The 20,281-nt window shown below is 41.7% G+C and overlaps 1 pseudogene; it reads right to left on the reverse strand.

Moving 5' to 3' along the window:
• Nucleotides 1–6,188: 6,188 nt before the first annotated feature.
• Nucleotides 6,189–7,308, reverse strand: LOC147456413 (uncharacterized; annotated as a pseudogene).
• Nucleotides 7,309–20,281: the final 12,973 nt, after the last annotated feature.

Raw genomic sequence — 20,281 nt, forward strand, 5'->3', positions numbered from 1 at the left:
CTTTCTAGAGCAAGTCGAGGTGGCATGCATAAGCAACAATATGTGTGATGAGGACAAGATTTTGAGGCTATTTGGATTGCTTTTGAAAGAGGAGGCCCGTGTTTGGTTCATGGATTTGGAAGCTAAAGAAGCAGTGGCTTCTTCTTATGGTTTGAGTCTTGACAAGTTTATAGAAGCTTTTTTAGAGCGTTTCCAGGTTTTTGAAGATGCAAATGCAGTATGGAATGAGCTCAATGCTTTTAAGCATGGTTCTTGTCAAGGTGTTGATGAGTATGTACAAGGTTTTACAGATTTATGGACTCGTTGGTGTGTTGCTCTTAAGGATGAGATCCCCCCTTATTCATTGAAGAAATTTTTTTTTGTTGATGGTTTGTCACCTTGGTTGCGGTTCGAGGTTGAGTTGAAGAGGCCCGAGTCTTTTGAAGATGCAGTATGCATTGCAAAGCACAAGGAATGGAATTTTAAGCGTCTTGAGGAACATGGTATTAGTACAGGTATGCATGTGCAATATGGATTTGACATGGAAGATGAAGTTAAGCCTAAGCAGGTGAAAAGTAGCCTATCCTATGATGTTTCTCGTTTCTTCCCAAGGTCTATTGTGAAGCGTAAAGACGTCTTGCAGGTTGACAGGTTTATGGAAGAGCCTAAAGAGGTGAGTAATGCTTTGGATACAGGATTGAAAAGTCTTGAAGAGGATGCATTGGCTACTTGTGTACCTTGTGATTCTGGGTGTGAGTGTGAGGTTGAGGTTATTGATGATGAGCATGTATCTTTGGATACTAGTTCCTTGGAAATTAGGGAAGAGGGCAAGGTTGAGAGCCATTCTGTGGATTGGTTGGATGTGGAGCCTATTTTGAAGCCATATTTTAATGTGTGTGCAGTGATTGAACCGATTTGTGAGCATGATTGTGGTTTAGAGCAAGGATCTGTATTCTTGGAGACTGATGAACCCATGCTAGAAGCTATGGATAGTGGTGCTAGCCATGATTATGATGTGGATAAAGTTATGTGTGGTGATGAGTATGCTTATGATGATGAGAAGGGGTTTGGCATACATGACTCCAATCTCAGCTATGTGGATGCCTATGCTAGGGATATGTGTGCTACGGGGATACTTTTGTGCTTTGGATATCAACAACTTTACCTTCACACAATGCTTTTAGCTACTTGGGTGCATGATTTGCAGGTTGTTGCTATGGCTGGTGAAGCCAAGATGCCAGGTGATGAGTCACTTGAGTTGTCTCTATCGGTTGGGTTGAATGTGGCATGCAATATTTATGCTTTTGGAACTCCAGACAGGGCGGATGTGTTAGTTGGATATGCCTATGGTGCATTTTGGTTGATTGTTGACAAATGTAGGTGTGGTATTATGATGCTTCTTGTGAATCAGGCGATATGCCTTTGGCCTTTTGATCCAGGTGGAATGAGCATCTACTAGTGCTGCTGCTGAGCATGAATGCTCTAGCAGGCAAGGGGGTGGGCAAATTATGTCAGGAGTTTTTTGGAATAAGTGATTGCGCATATGTTCATACACATGCATGGTGCATCAAATAAAGAATTGCCCATTCTCCAGAGCCAGGTGGTTATGTGGGGCCCACATGTGTACAGGTAGGACAGCATGTACATAGTGCATCAATTTTCACTATTACCAGTACCGGTGTGTTTTTCTACAATAAGGAGGAGTTGGTAGCGCGTAAAACTTCTCGAGGAAGCTATCCGCGGGCCGAAGACATGAGGTAAGCAGGTGCGTCAGATGGCATCTAGTGGCGTCAGGAGGCCGAACGGGGTCAATACTTGCACGCGGAGAAGTACGGACACAACGTGGGTGTTTGCTTGTGAGAATTACGGAGAAAGGTCATCATGAGGACCTTTTTTTGGGTCCACTTCACGTGGTGGTGAGATGCATTATTGGAAAAAAGCTGAGTGCCAGGTGTGCGGATGATGCAAAAAGGTGACAACTATGCACTGCGAGGTCAGTTTTTGGCCTGTTCGGGGTCCGTTTGAGGTCATCTAAAAGGCCAAGGGTGCCCAGCTAATAAATCTAAGTGTGGGAACTGAAAAAACAGATAGAAGACCAGAAAAAACGTGGAGAAGAGAGGAGGAACAACCGCAGGTGTGTTTTTGCTCATTTTGGAGCCTGTTTTGGCCGTAAACTGCTCATCCGAGGTCGGATTTGAGCACTTTGACATTGTAGACTGGGGTTTTGGGCCGTTCCGGACGCGATGGCGCTGTCCATTTTGCCAAATTCCTCACTCTTTTTCTGTTGTTTTTCTGTGTAATCTTCTCCGGTGAGTGAAGCTTCTTCTTCTCCAATTTGTGATTGTATCTGGTATCTTTACCCATATTGTGTGATCTGTTTGCCCCATTGGTGTTGGCCCAAGCTCATTTTTATCTAAACATCAGAAGTTCTCCTCTTTTGAGCTGAGTTTTTGTGTGTATGTGTGTGTGTCTCTGTGTGGAGTGGGCAAGTGGATAGTCTCTCTCCTCTCACTCCAGAGGTGTGTTCCCTGTCTCGACCAGGTGTGTTGTGTAAGCTGAGTGGTGCCCCATAGTGTGTGTGTATATCTTCCCAAGAGTGTGTGTCGGGTCGTTATAGAGGCGCTGTGTGTGTTTTCATCCCGCTCACAACGTGATATGACAAACAGTGTGAAGTTATTACCTTCATTTCTAGCCATGAAGGTAGCCAATTAGCCTGATGAGAGTAGTCGCAACGATCCAGTTGGGAAGTCGTATCGACGTATTTCAAGCTTGTGTATCTGAACCCCAGTATGCTTCTCAATGGGCCTAACTCTGACATATCCACCAATGCCCACTTCTCACATAGGCTTAGCCATCTGGATTTTTCAAAACCAGCTAACCTGCTCAATGTCCCAATTTTGTCCCTTCTTTTCTCCATCATATTAAAATCACCTACTGAAGTGCCAATATCATTCAACATGGATATCTTTCAGGTGTTCCCATGCTTTGGACTTTCCGTTGCTGCACAAGGCCCATGCATGTTGATTATAGTGACAATATGATCCCATTTGATCTTGATTCCCAAAGACCTCCGAGATCGATGATTGAAGACTACCTTTGGATCAAGATCCCTGTCCACAATAGAGAGGACACCACTGAATCCATCGGCACCCTCTCCATAAAAGGCCAATTTCTTACCAAAATTTTGTTTTCTTTTGCTTGTGGCATATAGATTATTTTCTTGGATAGCTCAGAAGCTGATTTCCTTACATCTTCTAACTTCCTCCCAAAAGAGTCAGCTCTTCTTTTGGGTTTTGATCCCTTTCACGTTTCAAGAATGGCAGATCAACTCTTCCATTATTGAGAGAGGGGTACAAACTCCTCAACTTCAAGGGACTCATTTTTGGTGCCCTATTTATTTCTATTCTCTTCTCTCAGCTCCATCCCATGCCCCTCCATGACCTTGAAGTTTTCAGGGTTACCCTCTGAAGAACCTCAAAGATGTTATCATATAGGAAGGGGGTTTTTGAAGTGTCTGGTGGGGCTTCTTTCAGCTATCTCACTGCGTGCGCGGGAAATTTGGTGCCAACCTTTTTCTTGCTTCCTATATATGGGAGACAAAACAATCTTCTGTACGAAAGGAGATGACAAAGTTTTTTGTGCAATGGACGTGAAACGATAATTGGGGATGGCCTTATTGTTGCTGGATTGGGATTTGATGGGTTCCTCTACATTACCTTTGTGGTCGCTAGGTTGCAGTTTAGCTGATTATGTTCTTGTGTCTTCAGTGTACCTTCTTGTGGAGTCTTCTCTTCATTTTCCATATGTCACGTAGGAGATTTGACTTATCACTCGCAACAGAGCCTGGGATCACTACTGTAGCGGATGGACACGCACTATGAAAATGTCCAAATTTGTTCACTTGAAAAATGCCCCAAATAAGGTGCCAAAGTCCAATGGAATGACCTTAGACCAGCCCCCACATTCACTATGAGATTCTTGGGTTGAGCCTTTCTGCGATCCCACCATATACACACCTTATTGGCTGCAGTGCCCATTGCTCTATTAGATGGTACTAAGAGAGGGGTACCTAGCGCTACTGCTAGGTCTTTTATATTGCTGCTTAGCCACATCAGGAGGTTAACAAACTCTACCCATATTCGACACATGTCTTGAAAAGCATCACGGGACTCAAAGGATGGATCCCAAGGAAGCATGCATATCGGCAATCGATTGACGAATAACAGACTCTTGGATAAGACCTTCACCACGGACGTTTTGTCACTAAATTACACAAAAAAGAAACATTTTTCAAAGTATTGAGCATTAATAACAAAACCTCCTTGATTTAAGACATAGGGACTGTGGAGCCAATTGATAAGCTCAGCTCTGGAAGGCACCCTACCCATGAGCCCAAAGAACAATGTGGATTTAGCAAGTTTGGCAAGTTGTTTCTTAATAAGAGTAGAGGAACGGTGATGGTGAGTCCATCCTCCACTTCCACACTTTGCGGGAGTGCTTTTTTCAATGCTTGATAATCCATGTCCCCCTTGGTGGCATCTTGAGATCCGATGAGTGTCCCAGCTTCTTCCAATGTCCTTTTTTTCAGAGAAAGCGCACTCAAAATTTCAGCCAGTTCGTTTTCAATCTGAGACTTTCTTCCTTTCAGTTCCACTTTACTTAGCCCCAAGATACCTTCCTGGCTACCCCTTGTGGCTTCTATCCATGTGCTTCTATGGTTTAGATCAATATTAAGAGCAAACCCTATGAACCTCTTTTCTCTCTCCCTCTCTCTCTCTCTCTATCCTCTCTCTCTCTTTTTAACAATTTTGAGAGCAGGCAATGGATCACAATCCTCTCGTCACTTTATGAGTCCCACGTCCACTAAGCTAGCAAGCAAAAGTCACCAAGTCAATGGGACTCATCACCCGCTATTGCAACTTTAAGTTGAAGGCCAATCAATCGCGACCTAAAGTATCATGGATCGAGATCCACAGACACGATAAACTTGAGCTACTGTGAGCGTCGGACGGACAAGGGTAAGCTTCCTATCCAAAGGGTGCATGATTAGTGTAGAAAATCATAAAACTTTGTAATGGATTGCGATCGGTCCTGACAGTGGATCACAATCAATGTCAAGTGAAGGGGATTCACACCTTCAATCGCTACCAATGAGCCAAGGGGAAGATTGGCACAAGAAGGAATCATGTAAAGCCAAATGGCACCTTAGGCATACAGTGTGGAGGCTTGCGAGCAACACGAATAGCTCGACCTTAGAAGGTTAGGGATTCCAAAACTCAAAGCTCTTTTTTTTCTATAATCTCTTTACTCCAACGCATGCCTAAGTGATCCCGCTCTCCTACTTGTGTCTGAGCCTTTCTCTATTTATGCCATCGCACACCTGCTCTCAGGTTGTTTTACGCAATCGTAGACTAGAACTTGGTGTAGCAGTCCTAGCTCAACTTACCATTTTTATGTTACCAAACTAGTTTAAAAGCCCCCCAAAAACTTTGTCAATGGATATCAAAGAACCTTTCATTTCTTTGAGTGTGCAAGAATTAAATGATGAAGTAACATCAATAGAGTGTTGGCTTTAGAGAAGTGTGTTTTGCTTGCGAGCTGCTAATTTTAAACTTTTGCAATGAAAACCAATTTTGTGATATTTTTTTCTTTGAATTTGGAGCTTTTACTAACGACACAAAGTAGCTAGCCAAAAAAATAGCCATTATACATACGATACACACCAAAAAACATGCATAAGCTTTCAACAATCCTAATTTTGATCTTGAAAGTCTATCAAGATATGAACCGCAAGATATGAAAAACCCATATTGCTAACCAATTAGCTCCAACTTTGTCAGCAGACATGAATCCAACAAAGTTTAGTGGTTCATGGCTGCATCCCTCCATCACTACGTTTAAACTCAAAAACAAGATTTGCGGCTCTTTGTATTCCTCTTTACTTTAACACATTGCAATTACCTCCAATTCTCTCTTGTTGTAAATATAATGTAGGTAAGGACAAAAAAGGTGACTCACATCAAAATATGCTAGTCAAAATCTATTCATGAGATCGTCAGTGGCGTATGATTGTAAACCAAGGATGACATAGTTGCCCATCGCATTGCACCCATGCACATCAAAAATCTTCTATCCCTCCTCACCTCATTGGATTGACTAGTTCAACTCCTAAAGTACATCCTTTGGTGGACATTTTGAACCAATAACATTTATCCTTGAGTCCATTCACTCTGGAACTGTAGTGCTGAGATTACTTTCATACCTTTGAATTCGTTTATTTTGGTAGATCATTCAAGCCTATACCATTATTGGAAAATCTATCGACAAAATATACGATTTTCATGAGAAAAGAACTCCTTTATTTTACATAAGTTGTTATCTTCTACCTAGTTGCAAACGGCTATCACACTCTCTTGGACTTTATACTTGTCTCCCTTCAAAAAAACCTTGGTAGAAGAAACCAACTCATTGGTTAGTTGATCAAATCTCCAAAGAGACTTAAGGTATGTCCTCTCAAAATCAACCATACACCTAAATTTGCTGCACCCATTAGCACTCCCTTTGAATCCAAAAGCTCCTTACAAGAACAAGGTTGAAGAATTTCATAAATGTGAAAAAGATCTAGAGCTACCTTCTCATAAGTGGCAACCAGGATACCTTCTTTATGTCATTCCTCACATGAAGTGCCAAGATCTCTATCAAGTAGAATACCCTTAGGTCTTTGTAAACATGTATGCAAAGATAACAAAAGTTTTTCTTGTACCTGCAACATCTTCTTCAATCTTTATACTTTGCCTCATTTTTGTAAACAAAACCCTACTATGATAATGAGCATATGTCATCTCATTTGCTTTTTGTTGGTTGGTATAGTGATGCTTCTTTCATTTTGATAGCACCATGTACCATCATGCCCTCCATAATGCAATACGTCATCCAATATCTCTACATTTCCTACAAGCATGTTTACACAAAAAATGCATGAGCTACTAGCATAGTGAAGGATTTTGAGGCCTACATAGACTTCAAACCTTGAGAGAAATCTAAAAACTCAAACATTGGAGTGTTTTTACCTGCAACATGTTATAATGGAGAAGCATTGGGCCCTTGACTTTCCTCCGATAAAATCTTCCAAGACATTAGCAACATACGAGTGACTTTCAACTCCTCTTGTGACCATCCATGAGTTGTTGTGTTATTATAGAAGATATGAGCAATATCTGTTAAGAGAATTCCAAGGCCCTTCAAATCCTTCCAAATGCTTATCACAATATTCAACACATGGGGTAAAACACCACATAATTTTTTCTGGTGCTCCTCAGCTCTAAACATGTTGTGATGTTGGCTAGGTGTTATAGAAGGCCATCACCCTTGGTGTTTGCAGGATTTTGGAACTACTAAAGTAGCCTCTAGTGTACATGCATCTATAAGTTTCTTTTGTTGACTATTTGATCCATCAAAGAGGCTCTTTATGTACTTCTTGAACAAATTCAATGCAAAGATGTGCATGATGTCAAAAACCAAGTAAGTTGATGATATCAAATCCATAAAGGTCTTGTAATATCCATAGGCGAGATTCATATGTAAGTCCCACATTTGCAAGTTTCTCCTTCTTGGCCGCCTTCTCTGTTGACTCGCACTTTGAGAGCCCTATAGCTTCATACATGTTATCAACCTTTCTTTTAGGGGCTGAATACCAACCTTGAAACTTGTTTTTGTCATAAACATAGTATGGAATTTGTCCTGGTTGGTTCACTCATGTTGTTTTTGGACAATCCCTTTGACAACCATTCCTACCACCATCTTTCAATAAGCCCAATTTACATTGAGCTGGGTGATCTCTTGTCCAAAACATTAGCATGGCTCTCAACCTACAAGCATCTTTGCCATCATCAAGAAGCACATTATCAATGAGTTTCTTGGCATAGCAATACTTCACCATAAACCCATCTGTGAAGTATAAAACTAGCTCATCCATTAAAGGAGCCAAAAAAATAATTTGGAATATCTCCATGCCTTTGCTCTACTTGAATCAAGCTAAACGGCATGAAGAGAAGAGGTAGAGGGCCAATCTTGCTTCCTTTGTTTGCATTGGCAATGGACATTTCCAAAACTCCAACCTCTTTTTTTTTAGTCGATGTTTCTTGGAAGCCATCCCAATGACAAATCAATGTAAATTTTTTTGGATCTCCCTTCTACACATGATTAAAAACATGAATGTAGTTCATCGCGATGAGAAATCATATTGCCTGATAAAGTAAGGTGAATAGAAATGGCCAGTGCGCCTTTAGCTCTTTCCACTACTAAATATGAAGACTCGATCTTTAAAGAAACACAACTTCTAGGATTAAGTCTATGAAACAAAAATACATGAGCTGCATAAAGTTCTTAGAAAGTATAAGCATGCAAGGGTGAGGAGTGATGGGCTGAAATGTACTGTTTTAAAAAAATAAAAGCATACCTTTGTCAAGTTTTGATTCTTTTGAATCCAAGATTTGCACTTTGTGCATCAAAAACTATACTCCTTTTGTGTAGCATTCCATTTACGAATAAGCTCCTTACGTTTCATGGAAATAGGAAATGCCTTATAAAACTTTCTACAATTCTCATTGTCACACCTAACTGGCAACTCCCAAAGAGCATTCGGGTTCCAAAAATCTTGGAAAGCTCTTACCTTCTCACCATCCCCAAACTCCTTCACATGTCTCTCTTCTTCCATGGTACTCTCCCCAAGCCATGTTCTTCTTTCCTGCCACATAGCAAGAAACTCATGACAGTTTGTGGAGCTTTGGCATAAAAGCTTTAAGTGTTCCACAAATGACATATAAGTAAATGGAACCATCTTCTTGCAAGAAGCTCCACACTTGTCACATGAAGTGGAGCACGAATTGCAATTATATTTGATTCTAGAAATATCACTTGCACGTGAGGGGAAAATGCACCTCCTTGGGCTAAAAACCCTTTCGTTGATGGGATTTTGAGCAATGGGATTTCTGATCACCTGCTTTTCATTGCTTAGGAAAAGTGAAGCTAATGAGACTTCATCCTTATTAGATAAGGACCTTCTCCCTTTTACAAGGTTGTACACCTGAAAACAACATCTTCATCATTTTGTCTTGAAGTGCAAGAGGAGTTCTAAACTCATCCCACGCTACTTGCATATTAGCAATCCAATCTAGAATATGCCCACTTATGTCAAGTACCTCGTCCTCATAGTCATTTACAACTTTGTCATAGCCATCTACCTGTAGTGGACATGAAACATTGCCTATGTGTTCTTCATGAAGATTACCAAGGATGTTTTCATGGTAGGTTCATTCATCCATAAAAAATGGGAGACTCATTCTTATTTCTAAGTATTGAAGACATGCACAAGTTAGAAGTTGAAAAAATAAGCATAAGCCAAAATTTGTTAATGACATCAAAAGTGAACTTTAGTTCACAATATGCAAATAAATACAAAATATAAACATGACTTTTAAGGTAATGAATCTATGTTTCATAGGGACCTAGTGGAGATGATTAAAGGTACTAGCATTCAAAGGTTGCTCACTAAGGCATAAGCAGCTAGTGGTTTCGGTTTTGCGGTGCCAACCACCCAAAGGCTCTTGCATATGAAAAAAGAAGCATATCATTAGGCGTATGAAAAGTAAAAACTTTAGAATGCCCAATGTACACCTATGTGATTATTGTACGCATGCAACATGTAGATGCATTGAAAGCTGATGAAGTAGAGATGGGGCTTTATAGAGGAAGCAAGCAAGTTCTCGTATGGCCTGGTGTCAAAGCTTGAGTTGTCGCAACACTGTCAGCCAAAAGATAGTGAGAGTATCAACAAGACATGAGCATGCTACAAACTACAAAAAGGAGATATACAATTTACAAATGTGTGAAGAAATATCGACAAAAAAGGACACTGTAATAGCTTTTTAATCAATATTGAATAAGAACAAATTCTTTCAAAACTAAGCAATACCTTTGAATGTGTTCCTTCGCGTATAATGATCATCTATAGAATTTCAATGCAAGATCACAAGAGTTGGGTGATTTCCTTAGCAACCTATATTTCAATGTTTGATAATTAGAATGACCATTAACACGATTCCAGATATCCCTAAAGAACAAGAACTTGTGCATCGAGGATGTGGAAAACTATTGAAGAGTATCTTGTGTAGCATATGATGTCTAAGCCCCAATGAGCAGTAGTAAAATTTCAAATGTGAGGAGTTAGCTTTAAGTATTTGAGATAGCACTAGAAGATAGAATGTATACAACCAAAGACAAACCATTACAAAATAGTACTTGTCAAAAAAAATTACATTCAAGGGATCAAAGATCCCGCAATCCTCAATGCTAGCATTCCCAGCAACATACCCATCTTTTACTCTATGAAATGTAGGTGATGTGTTATGTCAAAGGGAATTTCAATGAAGAAAAAATAGAAGAGGCAATTTCTACAAACTAAAAATCATGGCAAGTGGTCTCATCTGATGTGGATTGCGGTAAGCTTCTTCCAAATATCTAACAAGGCTGATTTGATGGACGAATGAGCTTATCTTCCCTACCGTCCAACAAACCAACAATTGCAAAACTGCAAATGGAATGGGCTGAATGTGATGGAAAATTGAGGGAAAAAGATGACGCCCATGTAAAGGCTAATGAAGAGATGTCCTCTTCTTCAAACTACTGCAAAAATGCAAACAGTTCAAGCAAAAAAATGCAAGCACAAGAAAGGGATGATGGCTGGCTGCTATGGACGAGGCCGCATTCATCCTTTCATAGACATTGATATACTCTCTCACTCTCTCTTTCTCTCTCTCTCTCTCTCTCTCTCTCTCTCTCTCTCTCTCTCTTCCTCCCTCCATTGTTCTGGCACCCTTGTGAGCCTGTGCCCAGGCCGTGCATGTCCAAGCACTTAAATTAGTTGCATACCATCTAATTGCACAACCATTAGTACCTAGCATGTCCATGTTCTAGTCAATGACCCCAAATTTGGGGACAATACATTTTATTGGCATATTTAATTAATTGATTAATTAATTATGCCGTTACAGGGTCGTGGAGTTGTTGGGAAGACTGCTTGACCCAGCTTCAGTTTGCTACAAATGGAGCACTTGGGTAGTCATTTCTAACAGAAGAGATTGAAGAAGCTCAAGCGTTTTAAAAACTTAAGCAGATCAGCCCTAGCGTTTTTAGTTTTCAGCATGTCCTCATCGTTGTCATCATTGTCGTTGACATCATCGGCAAGTCCATCGCATCTAGACCATTGTACCAGATTTGTGCAATCTATAGCATAGACCTTTCTCGCCATAGAGAGGGGGGCCCTTGGAGGAGGGTTTAAGAACCCTTTGGGTGTCGTATTCTTTTCTCTCTCTTGGGATAGTTTCCTACGACTTTAAAACTCTCGTCTTGTTCTTGTTCTTCTTCTTCTTCTTCTTCTTCCTCTCTCTCTCTCTCTCTCTCTCTCTCTCTCTCATTCTCGGCATCCTCATTCACAGTAGGGTTGACTTAGTTTGTGATCATTGCACACTCTCTCTAAAAGGAATGGAAGGATCTTCCTTTCCTAAATAAAAGAAACCATGAGCACAGTTCAAAAGCACTCATCCTGAGCACTATCAACATTCACTTCCGCTGTACATTACAGTTTGCATCAGGAGCTTCAACAATGCCTTGTGGGTGGTGAGGTTGATATTCTTATGCTATAGGAGAATCATCACTATGAGAGCTGCATCAGACTATGTAGTCAAATTTTGCATGGTCGTTATAAGACTCTTTGGTCAACTGCATTTGGACCTGGAGGTATCCAAGAAGGTGTATGTATAACTATTGTGGACTCATGGTAACAGGTCATTATGGGCAAAGGGATTATTGTGCCAGGTAGGATCAGTGGATGACTATGTAGGTTCAGGGTTGCCTCATGGGTTTCTTGAATATATATGTGCCCAATGTGGCAAGTGCAAGAGCAGAGCTTTAGTCTCATATTGTAGAGTCTACACCACATGCAGAGCAATGGTGTGTTGGGGGGGGGGGGGACTTCAACATGTTGGAGGGACCCTCTAACATGGTTGGAGGTGGCAATGCTACTGTGCACGGGGCTGACTTGGCATCTTGGGAGTGTCTATGTATGAATTTGAGGATTTTTGATGTTTCGCAGTACTCGGGCTTTGTGAGGCCCCATGACAACTTGTCTTTCTCTCGTTCTGACCGCAGAGTAACAGGAGTGAATCTATCTTGGATAGATCACTTCTACACTAGTGACCACTTCTATGACATGGGGGATCTGTTCCTGGTAGGGACCAATATTTCCGACCATGCACCAGTGATTCTCACTATGACAGATAGACAGAGGAGGGGGGTGCGATGCTATGCATCCCTAAGAGTATCCTGCTAGATCCAGAGCTTAGAGAGCGAGTGGAGGCACTTTGGGCAGAGAGCTTGGAGATGCAAGGCTCCCTGCTAGTAGAGTGGCCTTTGGATTGGCTGAAATTATTCACTTCTTCCTCTAAGAATTTGCAGCTCGCTTGACTGCAGCAAGGGAGGAGGAGAAGCGTCTCCAACAGGGCATTGTTTCCTTGGAGAGGATGCAAGAGGAGCATCAAGATAGTCATTGGTTGGAGGAGCAGATGTAGCAGGCTAGGCATGAGTTGGCTAGCATTGATGAGAGACTTCATGAGTTTTCCTTTCATCGCTATGCATCTCAGTGGACCCAGGTGGGTGATAGTATTATTGGGGAGTTTTTTTAGACGTTGGGGCCATGTCATGTGCACACCCATATTAGCCAATTGAGGAGACCTAATGGTGAGTTGCTTCAGAGCCTGAGGATATGCATGTAGTTATTACTGACTTTTACTATGATATATTGTCAGTTGAGCCTCAATTAAAGTGTGAGGATGCATGCAAAGAGCAGGTTGGGGTAGCTCCATGAGGCCCTTAGAGCACTCTCCCGAGGTAGTTTTCTAGGGGAGGATGGTCTGACTCCCAACTTTTTTTTGGAGTACTCGGCCTTGCTTGGTTGAGATCTTTGTAGTGCACTTTGTAATGGTTTTGACGTATTCTTTATCTTAGTATTACCTTCTTGCTTGATTCTTTTGCAGATACAAAGATGCACCAGATCTGAGACCCCTGATTCTCCAAAGGATGCGTCCCTTCGCCCAAGAGTCATGCATGCTTGACGAATAGCCATGCCTCTTAGTGAATGGCTACACCTTTACACCAAAGGGTCACAACTCTAAAATAGAAGGACAAACTATTGGCCTAGAGTCATGTCTCTTGACCTATGGTCATGTCTTTTCATCGTGTCTCTTTAGTTTCTATATAAGAGACCTCTTGTAACAATTTAAGCATTTAATCAAACATAGAGTCTTCTAAGTCTTATCTTTGAGTGAAGTTCATGTTTCTTAAGTCTTAATCATGAGTTTAAGTACTTAATTAAGGATTGGTACCTAGAATCCTTACACACTCCAATATGTTTTGCACACTGACAAGATGCCCGACAACATGAGTGGGGATGATCTACCTTATTCCCAAGGAGGGACGCTCCTTGGATGAGATTTGACAATGGGAACCCATCACCATCCTCATATCATCCTATAAAAATCTAGCAAACGCTTGTACTATGTAGGTAGCCTTGTAGGCTTGAGAGCTTGAGAGTGGAGACTGGAATGGGAGCTGGTCTCTTTAGATAGATATTCCAGTGTTAGAGTTCAGATCTATTGATTATCTAGGCGGTTTAGTTAGTGATGACTAGAATTAAGTACTAGACTGAAACAGAGAACCGAACTGGAAGAATGTACTGAAATGGAAGACACAAACTGGAAGACTGGGAATGGTATTATAGATTCACATCAGTAGTACAAAGATAATCAGTATAGTGTAGAACAGGATTAAGCTCAGATGAAGTCTGAGGATTGATTACAGGAGAAGGTGATTACAGAGTTGAAAGCCAAAAGCTTATGAATCTAAGAGTCTAGAAGCAAGAGCTTGTAAGTGAAAAGTCCAAAAAGAACCAAAAAGCCCTCAAGACATTGTAGCGGGTCCTATTTATAGGCTTACAAAATTAATGCAGTAATTGTTGTAATTACTACTGAATTACTGCAGGTGTAGTAATTCCCGCTGGTCGGCCTTCTAAGGATAAATTTTTGCATACTGGGACTATCCTTCCCTCCTTTCTTGAATTTTGGTATAAACCAAAATTTCCTTCTCACTGGAAAAAAATCCACCGCCTGAATATGATTTGTTGTTGAGAAAATCAGTTTGGTTTTTTGAGTTGGCCCATGTTCCTCATGATAGTACTCTTTTGGTATTGCTAGCTTTATACCAGACTTCATGCTTGTTGAGTGCTTGATACCCATATAGTTGTAATTCTAAGGGTACCCATCCAAGGAGATTCCAGTGCCTACTGGATACCCGAGAAATCCACCGTTTGATTCTGAGATTGAACTACCCATTATCCTTCCACTGAACCTGCTTCCTCTTGCCCTTCTTCTTTGGTGCCTCAAAAGTCCCAGTGCCAGCATTATCCTTCTAAATAACTCTATAAATGGCCTCCTGCTCAAGCTGATCCCGCCTTTCTATGGTTATCTCAAATTCATAAGGAGTGAGAGCGTTGTAAGTTTTGGTGTCGAGATCATATAAATTGTGTTTGCCCTTAGCACTACAAGAGGCTATTCATATTAGCGGCGCTCACACAGCGACGCTCAAAAAAAAAAATCCCGGCGTCGCTATGAGCGTCGCAAATTTACTTGTAAATTTGCGACGCTCATAGCGACGCCGGCTGGGCTTTAAAAAATAACAAAGAGCGCCCAAAAACTCCGATCTCAGATCTGAGTTTTTCGGCGCCCTCAAGCAAGGAGTAGGTAACGCTCTCCCTCTCTCTCTCTCTCTCTCTCTTTCTTCTCCACACACACACACACACACACACACACACACACACACACACGAGGAGAGGAAGGAGAGCCAGGTATGCTCCTTCCCTCTCCTCACTCTCATGTTCCCTTCCCCTCTTTCTCTCTCCCTCTCTCTCTCTCTCTCTCTCTCTCTCTCTCTCTCACACACACACACACACACACACACACACACACACATAGTGTTTTTGAGAGAGAGAGAGAGAGAGAGAGAGAGAGAGAGAGAGAGAGAGAGAAAGAGTACAAACATAAACAAAAACGCACACACACATACATAAACAAAGAATGCACACACACATTGAGAGAGGAAAAGAGAGAGAGAGCATGCATAAACAAAAAACGAACACATTGAGAGAGGAAAAGAGAGAGAGAACATGCATAAACAAAAAACGCACACATTGAGAGAGGAAAAGAGAGAGAAAACATGCATAAATAAAAAAACGCACACACATCGAGAGAGAAACTAATTTAACGTCGTAGGAAACTAATTAAAATTAAAAGACCTAAAGATCTAGCCGGCGAGGAGTTGAACTCAAGACCTATTATTCAAGAGGGAAATGGCATAACCAATCTATCATACTTGGCATGGGTGATAGAAAGGTTATACCATTTATCTCTTTTTATTAGCACACACATCCACACACGCGCACACACACAAGAAGAAGAGAGTTATAACGTCGTAGGAAACTATCCTAAAAGACGTTAAAGATTAGGTTAGATGTAGACTTACGTTAAATTAGATTTAGGTTTATTTAAGTTAAATTAGATTAGATTTAGGTTTATTTTTAGTTAGATTTACGTTTATTTACGCTAGATTTAGATTTACGTTATATTAGATTATATTTACGCTCTCTAAGTACCTTCCATGGTGTATAACACTCTTTTCTACTCGCGCTCACATCTTTTGATTGAAAATTCTGAGTTTTCGACTTGCCTCTTCTTTCACTCAATTCATTGCGTCATTGTATTTATATGCGTCATTACGTCATTGTATTTAATGGTCTTTGCGTCATTGTCTACTCTATTCATTCAATATTAAGTTTAAATATTCGTGTGTTTAATGCAGGTATGGATGATGAGGAGTTTCTTTCTTCTTTGTCACCGCAGCAGAGACAGTGGTACGGGAAGCGTCATCGCTCTGGCGCATCATCGCGCATTCCTACTCCATCCGCATCTCCCTCTCTTTTGGAGCATTCGGCGCGCTCCGAAGCTTCGGCGTCGACGAGACGATCTTCACACTCGTCTAGACACCGGCGCTCTAGTGGTGGCGGTGGCGGTTGTTGTGGGGATTCCGCCGCCGATGCCTCCACACCGCCTCGTGTTCGACGAGGCTCTTTACCCTCCCCTTCTTTGCCCGCCCCCACACCAGCCACATCATCGCCATCTACGCCAGGTTTTGCGCGGCTAATTGTTCCTAGTAGCTACACACCTCTACCTACTCCGCCAGGAGCCACCCCACTCGACACTCCTTGCTTCGGGGCCCAGACGCCGGTGGAGACACCTGACGTCCGTACCCCCATCGACACGCCGCTAGAGACCCCTGTCGGGACACCCAGGTTCACGCGTCACCGGCCAGAGGGCTTGCCTTACTCCGTCGACTTCAGCGGCGGCATCATCATGGATGATGACGGCAAGAAGGTGATCTCACGCATGCGTGGTCTTTGCTCTCAGCTGTTTAGACACTACATACTAAACAAATGGAGTGGAGTACCAAGTGATTTAAAAAACAGAGTCATCAGCATACTTCATGATGAGTTTCCCGTTCCAACATGGGATCAACGCTTCAATGAAGACCTGATGAAGATTCGAATGCGCGAATACTACAAACACAAGCGTTCCGAAGTGCAAAAAGCAATCAAGCATGGGTGGAACAGGCTAGATTGGCTGGCCAAAGAAGATTGGAAGAATGCGAAGAAATCAGTGCGCGAGAATCCCGACAAGTGGAAGCAACAAAAGGATGCAGCCAGAGCGCGAGTAGAGGCAAGGAGCTCGCACCACTTGGGGAGCGGTGGATGGGCATCATTAGAGGCTGATTTTGTAAGTGTTTTCGCATTGCTCTTTATGTTCGATAGTTTAGGGTTTATGAGTTTTTTAATTCTAACATAATGAAATCTTTGTATGTTTTGACAGTGGTCGATGACAGGACGTGATCCCACACCGTACGAGCGCGAGTACGCAGGCAGGAAGGGCTTAAACGCCCTGATGGACATTCTCAGTTCTCGCGGCGGCATGGTTAGTATTAGGGTTTACTCTTTTCTATTTTTTGTATTGTTTTATAAATGTCGTTATATGTTTATACTTACTGAAAGCTGTCTTATTGTCTTTTTTTGTAGAATCCGACAGATACGCCGCTTGGACGCGATGAGACGTCTGACTAGACGACGTCAGTTTAGCTGTAGCTAGATAGCATTAGTTTAGGGATTCTCATAGCTTATGTATCATGAGACGGATTTTATACGTCTTTTTGAACCATGTATATTATTACATTCGTCACCGCAGCTCATTTTGCCAATCAATTCTTTATGCCTATGATGTTGTACAATTGTCATTATTACATTTGCCAATCAACTCATTTTGCCTATGATGTGTACAATTGTCAATTTTACGCTTGTCAATTTTGCAAACAATGCGTCTTGTGGGTGACTATTTTGGGTCTATTATCTACCCTTGCACTTTTTTTAAAAAGTGAATCAAGTACAATATGGTTGATGGGTGGCAAGGCATTCAATGTTCTGTCACCAAAAGAAATTTCTCTCGGGCGTCGCTATTTATGGCTCTGTAGCGTCGCTATGAGCGTCGCTATAGACTTCCGTGTAAACGTCGCTATAATCGTCTCTATGAGCATCTCTTTATAGCGACGCTTATAGCGACGCCTATAGCGACACATATAGCGACGCCTATAGGGACGCATATAGCGACGCTCTCATAGCGACGCTATTAGCGACGCCGGGGGTTATAAAAACCCAGTGTATTTCCATCGCTAACAGTTTCACAAGAGCACACAACCTCTTGTAGTGTAGTTAGATGGGTTCTGGCCAGTTTATGACAATGCAAGGCTGTGTGAATCCATCCCCATGGGAGTGGCTGATCCATCTTCAGTCCTAGCTTTGAAGAGAATCTCTGCCATTTCTCTGTATTGTGGTCCCAGTCTTGGTTTGGTAGTGATATCCTTTTGAGGAATTTTGGATGACTCCACAGTCATTTGAAGTAACTGATTTGTGATCTTTGTTAATCCACAAAATTGGATCTTCCACAGACCCATACAGGGGTTGAACTTTGGCATTTCTCCCTGTAGATCCATGACAGTGTCCATTTGAGGGATCATTGACAAGTGATTTCTAGGCTTTCCATTCCATAGTGGCTCACTCATACCAGTCACGGAGTTCATCAGTGATGCTGAGATTAGTGAGCCGATCCACTGGGTTCGGATGTTGTGGATACAAGACTAGGAAGAATAATGGCAGTTCCACCTCCTTGGCACGTAAAGCATACATGGGTACTGGAGAATCAGGTACAAACTCCAAAAAATTGAGAACATTTTGGTTCTCCTGCTGCATCATCTTCCTAGTAATTCGGACCAGTTGAAAGATTTTTTGGAGAGCAATTGCCTGTTCTCCTACTGACATTTGGGTTCAGGGTCCTTTATTACTGGAAGGCTGATCCTCAATGATGGCCTTCACCCTCTAATCCAAGACACCTCTGACAATCTGCATCTAAAGCAAGAGTTCTTTTAATTGAATCTTGACCTCCTTCATACATCTGTAGGTAGGTCTGTTTCCTAGCAGCAAATCCATATCAATAGCTCTGGAGTGGTGATCCCAGTAGACTGTCTCTGCCAATGCGAATTGACTATCATATCATCAGAAGTCAATCTTCACTCAGGAACCCTTTCCAGTAGTTGAATACTTCTAGGATGAACAGGTAGTTGGCAGAGCTCTTGATCATGAAAAGCAGCTAGCCTCCAGTGTTGAACCATCTCCCTGGTCCTACATACAGCCTTTGGAAGCATTCAAAATCAGAGTGTCATCCTCAAAATAATGTATAGTAACATGAGCTTGCTGATGCCTTAATCTTCGATTCAGTGCCATGAGGTGTAAAGAGTGTTGTTCAACAGCTTTGGATTTTCCTTTACTGTTGGGAATGTGTTGTGACTGGTGTACTAGAGGTTCTCTAGTGTTTCTCTTATTGTGTTGGTCACTGCCTTGCTGCTTCTAATCATCCATCTACTGGTTTTGCTAGTCCTAATCAGTACCCGGATTGCCCTTGTTGGGTCCACTGTCCCTAGTTGCAGCTGATCCTCCAGCTCCAAAGCCTGAGGGCGGGGAAGGAGGAGAATCATCATTATCATCATCAGGCTTGTCATCCCCTTCCTCCTCATGCTCTTCTTCCTGCTCATACTTCTCTTCAGTATCAACTTGCTCACTGATATAATCCATAATGGCCTAATTTACCAAGGCTATGTTATATTCGTTGATCTTATCTTGTAGATCACTCTGAATAGTCTCAATGCGTGTCTTCAAATTATCCATATTCAGGGTTACTTTTCCTTGTGGATTCAGAATATCAGCAAGGTTATTGTATATGTATCTCTCTACAAGGGAATCCTTTAACACAGTGTGGGTAATTAGCAGTTCTTTGAAATCTACACGCTTCACCCGTACAGAGTTTGAAATCTGTCAGCATCTCTCAAAGAAGCTTCCTTCTCTTCATTCAATCATTGATAATTAGTCTCTAGTTTCATCATCTTTGTCTGCATCTCCTTAATTGTTCGAGTTTACTGATTCTCAGCAATAGCATACTTGAGAGACTGATCAGCCATTTTTTGCTGAAGTTCCTCAATCTGATGTTGGCTGCTTCCCAATTCTTTGTTCACCGTAGCCACTTATTCAGTGAAAATTGATGCATCCATCATCTATCCTAAGGAATGGACAATACTGTTCATGATGTTTGGATGATCGCTGAGCAGCCATCAACTACTGTAGCTGAATCAGATTCAGTTGGCTCATAAACCATGACTAGAGCCATATATGGCAATGTTGCAAAATCTCGTCCTTGAAGTATCAATCTACCTTTGAGAGGGTTATTGTGCAACGATTGCAACCAATCCTTCTTGACTACTGATAAAGCCAGTTCACTGAAAAAAGATTTGGTGACCGGGATGACAAGTGCTTTGGCCTTTTCTTTGCCAATATCACCTACCACCGGTTCAATGCTTGTTATCCAATTAGTTGCTGCTTGTTGCTGGCGTTTTCAAGTGATGAGTATTGTTTGGGTCTACTCTTTAGGCATTACTGAAGTCTAGTCATCAGAAGATTTTTTAGTGGCCAGGGGCTAGACCTAACTCTCAAGTTACTTTAGTAGAGCATCACTTTTTTTTAATAGAATCCTAAGTTTCTTTGAGC

Source organism: Adiantum capillus-veneris, chromosome 6 (genome assembly GCF_014529385.1).
Source record: "Adiantum capillus-veneris isolate H3 chromosome 6, ASM1452938v2, whole genome shotgun sequence".
Classification (NCBI taxonomy): Eukaryota; Viridiplantae; Streptophyta; class Polypodiopsida; order Polypodiales; family Pteridaceae; genus Adiantum; species Adiantum capillus-veneris.